Source organism: Nyctereutes procyonoides, unplaced genomic scaffold (assembly GCF_905146905.1).
Source record: "Nyctereutes procyonoides isolate TBG_1078 unplaced genomic scaffold, NYPRO_anot_genome, whole genome shotgun sequence".
In the NCBI taxonomy this organism is placed as follows: domain Eukaryota; kingdom Metazoa; phylum Chordata; class Mammalia; order Carnivora; family Canidae; genus Nyctereutes; species Nyctereutes procyonoides.
This window is the reverse complement of record NW_026575051.1, coordinates 62,242,628-62,247,927: the sequence shown is the minus strand read 5'-3', so window position 1 is coordinate 62,247,927 and position 5,300 is coordinate 62,242,628. Positions and strand designations below refer to the sequence as shown.

The window sequence follows — 5,300 nt, the reverse complement described above, 5'->3', positions numbered from 1 at the left end:
GGAGATGAGAACTCTGGCTCGATGGGCTTCTCTCTTCTCAGGAATTTAAGTCCCCTAAGAATATAATCCTTACGTGGACCCAGGCTACTGAAAACATAACATTGGTTATACAGAGTTTTAATTTCAGTAAATTCGTAGTGAATTTTTATCAACAAAGAGCACTGTTGCCATGTCATCTCTTAGTATATTTGTGGAGTTGCACAACTCCACATGTTCTAAGTTTAGGCAACTTTTTTTTTTTTTAAGATTTCAGTCATTTATTCATGAGAATACACAGGAGAGAGAGAGAGATAGAGAGAGAGAGAGGCAGAGACACAGGCAGAGGAAGAAGCAGGCTCCACGCAGGGAACCCAACGTGGGACTCGATCCCGGGTTTCCAGGATCAGGCCCTGGGCCAAAGGTGGTGCTAAATCGCTGAGCCACCTAGGCTGCCCATAGACAACTTTTATTACCCAAAAGAAACCCAGGTATCCGGTAGCAGTCTGTCATACAGAACACTGCACACCAGTAATCAATGCCAGCAGAGGACTCCAACTCCACAGAGGACAGAAAAGATCATTACAATGCCAGCCACCCTGTATAGAGTTTAAACACTTCTGTCCACTGCATCCTGGTATCAGTCACCAAGGAAAACACAACGTAGCCAAGCACTGGATGGAACAATGCTTCTACTCACATCGAGGAGAGAAGAGATAACTTGGAAACTCCAGAGGGACTTGGCCAAATGCAGTACCATGGCTACACCACGGTGTACTGTTGTACGGTACATGGGGGACCTGTCCCCCAACAGCACCATGCAATGGCAGCCGGCCAGCTTGCTGGAGGCACCTGGGACAGGTCAGTAATCATCCTCAACCTCCTCTCCAAGTATATTTGCGCCCAACATGCCTGAAGCCAACCCTATGAATCAGCTGCAGCCCAAAGAGGAAGGTGACTACCATGACATGTGCATCTAGCTTTGGAGGGGGAGTGTGGGCTCAGAGGCTACTGGCTTCCTTGAGTGGAAGTTCATCGAGCTTCCAGACTGCCGGGCCAGCTGTGGATATGAGCCCAGGGAGAAGCAGCTCTGCAGGTGGAGCCCGGGCACCCTCACTCTCTCCTGGGGTGACTCCACTTTTCCCCTAACCCTACGCAGCCGCCTGGCCCGGCTTCGATGACTGCCTATCCTCTGGATTTGGGAGCTCTCCCGAAGAGCATCATGAGCCGCAGCAGGTCCTACGTGATGGAGCCCTCCTCTTCTTCAGGCCCAGGATGCACGCAGGGAAGTAGGGCTTGCTCCCGTAGAGACGCCTCGCGGTGTGACTGGTTTAGGGGGAGGAGCCAAACTGTAACAGGTCCTGGGTGACGCCGCAAAGACAACGGCCTCCATCCAGAGGCGCTTGCTGGGACATTGGACAGCGACCGCGTGGCGGGGGCCCGAGGGTGGGGCGGGGCCCTGGGCGGTGCCTGCGTACTGGTTCGGGGCCTGCAGCTGCAGCTCCCGCCTGTGGTGAAACGCGGGCCTCCTGCAGCTCCGGGAGGCACAGCGGCTCCCCAGCCGCCGGCGACCAGGTGCCGATGTTGGCTGGAGCTCCCGGAGCTGCACCGGGACGCCCGGGGCTCAGCGTCGCCGTTGAGGGAGTTGCAGTGGGGGCCGAGGGGACCGCGGGCGTTGCTGGTTGTTGTTGCGCGGCGGCTCACCTGCCGCGGGGCTCCGCAGGGCCGGGCAGCTGGGCCGGGGTCGCTCTCATCGGCTGGTCCGCAGCGCCTCGGGGCTTCCCCCCCCCCGACGAGCTCCCGCGAGTGGAGCTGGCACCGTGCAGCCTCCGAGGGTGCCAGCCCGCCCCCCACCCCGCGCGGGCCCCGCGGGGCTTGGCCCTCGCCTCGTCCGGTGGCCGTGCCGAGACTTTCGTGGCCTCTGCCCCCAACGCAGGCCCTGTCCTGCCCACACCTGCCACCGCAGCGCCGTCAGGACGTCGGTCACCCATCCCTGCTGTGCCATCTGTGCCCGCGGTCGGCGGGGTCTTCCGGCCGGGCCTCCTTCTGCTCCTCACAGCTGGACTCGACCACGTAGCGGTCCCAGGCGGGAGTGGATGGTGCGAATGTGTTCCAGGCGCAGCCACCACCGCTGTCACCGCAGCAGGGACTGCCTGGACCTGGCTCCTGGTTTCTGGAGGGGCCACCGCCTGCCACATCCTGCCGGTGCTTCTGCTTGGCGCAGCTGCGCCAGGGACTTATCTGCTTTGTGGTGGACATCGATGCTTTTGCGGCTGGCAGCATTGCAGACGGCAAAAGTCTTGGAGGACTGCAGAGCCGTTGGCACGGAGCGCCACCTCCATGTGTAGGAGGGAGTGGCTGAGAAGATGCGGGGCTGCCCCAGCAGGAACAAGGAGCAGAAGCAACAGGTCCCAGGGGACCTGGCCTCCTCCACATGCAGCAAGCAGTCCTGGTCCCTGCCCAGCATCTCCCTGGGGTCACAGTAACCTTTGGCGGGGCACACGGGGCTCAGTAAAAGTTGGATGGCCCAGCAGAAGTTGCACTGCGTTTGCTCCACAAACACCCAGGACGAGAATAAGAGTATGTTCTTTGACATGATGACCCCGAGCTTGTAGAGGATGAGGCAGTCCCATGGCAGGAGGCAGGGACGTGTCTTCTGCAGTTTGGTGCTGAAGAGCAGCGGGTAGAAGCGGGCCAGTAGGTTGACCCAGCTTGAAGATGCTGCTGTGGGCAGCCGCCTTGACTAACATCAACCAGAAGAGGAAGCAGAAGATGGCCACCTTCAGCATGTTGAGGTAGGACTTACGAGGGGTAAAGCTGGGCATGGGGTTGGGATCTCCCTGTAGGTTCCAGATGGTCGGTATTGATGCCGGCCCCTCCTTGATGTGCTTGGCAGAGAACACCTGCCACTGCTGGGAGGTGCAGAGCAGCAGGAGGAAGTCACTTAGAAGGTTGGTAGAGTTGAGGGCTCTGAATAAATTGGGGGGGTACAGCCAGTTGAGTGTGGAGCTCACAGGGATGGTCTGGCTCCGGTGCCACAAGTAGTTTATGCGCAGAGTAGGGGCAATGCCCAGGCACAGCAGGCACTGGTAAGGCGGTAAGAGTATGAGGAAGAGGCAGTAGTTGGCCCAGAGGCCAGCAATGGCCCCGAGTGCTGGTGGGTAAGGAGAGCCGTGCAGGATGACCGTGACATTCCTGCACAGCCCAAATATGTTTATGGCCATCGGGAAGATCTCTAGTCCAAGTCTGTAGAAGAAGAATTAGAAGAAGAATTAGAAGAATTAGAAGAAGAATTAGAATTAGAATTAGAATTAGAATTAGAATAAGGAGAAAAAAAGAAGAAGAAGAATTTGAGGCAGTTAAGTAGGCCCCGGCTCAGCCACTGGAGAACAGGTGCTGTGGATGGTGATGTTCCTGGCATTGGTACATGGTGGCCTCAAATGGGCAGCAGCAGCAGGGTCTGTAGGTTCAGGAAGCCCTTCCACACCCCAAAACTAGCTAACAGGGTTGATGGGCCTCTGGGAAAGCAAGAATTGATTGATCTTTGTCTTCTGCAAGTTGGTGTTATTGAGGAAGGGCTCCGGACAGTTTCTGGAGTACTCATGGGGGCTGATGGTCTTGATAGACCATCTTGCACATGATGCTAATGCAGTTCCAGAAGGTGGACTGGCAGGAGGCCCTGGGTCAGAGGTGGGAGTAGGGCGGGGTGAAGGCCCACAGCACAACCAGCAGAAGGTTCCTCACCCACACCTCCTTCAGGGCCATCCAGATGGTGTATAGGACCACCACCTTGAAGACATGCAGCTTCAGCAGGCATCACAAGAACACCTGTACGTTGGCGAGGGTGTCCCAGAAGTCAGTGGCCAAGTTCCAATAGCTGCTTGGCCACCAGACCCCACTTATTGGCTGTGGTTTCTGGGACTTGTGTGGCTTGGTGGGAGCCAGCTGTGCTCAGCCCCTAGTCCCTGGAGACCTGCCCTTCCTCCTCGTGCACCAGTGGGGTCCCACCCAACATACACTGCTGGTGAACCAAGCACAAGAAGTGGTGCCTGGTCAGATGAGGCTGATGAGCCGCATCAAGGGCTGGTGGAAGTAGTGCAGTGCAGGGAGCAGGGGAGTGAGAAAAAGCCAGGGATGAGGATGCCGGAGGAGAACTTGGACATGCTGAGCTGCTCTGGGCTCAGGCCCCCCACCTGCTCATTGGTGAAGCGCATCAGGTTGTGCCAATATACGGCAAAGTCATGCAACTGGAAATGATAAACGGCGATGAGCACCAGCACAGTGTCGGCTCTGGCCAGCTGCCAGAGCACTTTGAGCAGCTTCTGCCACAGGGTTTACTAGATGTGGAAGAGGGTGAGGCAGAGCAAGAGAAGGAGCATGTAGACGATCTTGTAGATGATGAGGTGCTGGCAAAGCCGACCATGGTGGACGTGCCAGCAGACGTATAGATACAGGACTTGGCACAGACACCAGCGACTGTTCCCCCAGACTCTGAAGTAGCATCTGCATGAGCTCTGTGCCTGCCATGGTGATCTCCAGCATGCATGGGGCCTTCACCTTCAACAACTTCTCTGTGACAAACTGGTGTCGCAGGAGCCAGGTCAGGGTGTATGGCACCATGGCCTTGAGGTCCAGGCTGAGGTAGTGGGTGTTCTCTAGCCACAGCTGCCCAGGCTGACAGGGCCCAGGGTGGTGGGGAGCTCAGGACCCTGCTCCGTGGGCCCACATGTAGTGCAGGCCACACAGTGCCAACCTGTAGATTGGGATAGAAGGTGCTCAGAGCCTGGCCAGCTGGTGGCAGCTGCACACGGTCCAGCTAAGGCAAGCCCAGAGCAGCAGCATGAGGACATGAAGGCCAGCCAGCTGTGGTAGGTGATGCTTCAGATGATCATGGTGATAAGGGCACACATGTACAGAGTGCTGGTCCATGATAAAGTGGGCCCACATCTCTCTAGGCTCAGCCAGCCTGGGGTGCAAACTGGTGCTGCTGGATGCGGCTGTGGCCAGTCAGGTTGTGCCTGATGTAGCTGTCAGCCCTGTGAGCGTCGTGTGTTGGACAGCCTCCTCTTTCATGGCACCGGCAACCCTGGCCTGGCCCTGGGCCACAGTCTACCTTGTAGGCTCCACTTGTCACTCTTCCTTGCCCTTCCTTCCCCTGGTGCAAGGAGTGGTGTGTGCAGAGCTTCCAGAGTGAAATTCAGAAGCCTGACTGCAAGACCTCTGAAGAGGTCTTTAAGAGGTTGCAGTTCAAGGTGGAGGATCTGGAGAGATGAACCTGGACAAAGATGGTGCCTTGGCCTTCTTCAGCATGGTTGAATACTCTA

At 57.2% G+C, this 5,300-nt stretch overlaps 1 pseudogene; it reads right to left on the bottom strand.

Moving 5' to 3' along the window:
- Window positions 1-2,110: 2,110 nt before the first annotated feature.
- On the bottom strand, window positions 2,111-4,923 carry LOC129512421 (piezo-type mechanosensitive ion channel component 1-like; annotated as a pseudogene).
- Window positions 4,924-5,300: the final 377 nt, after the last annotated feature.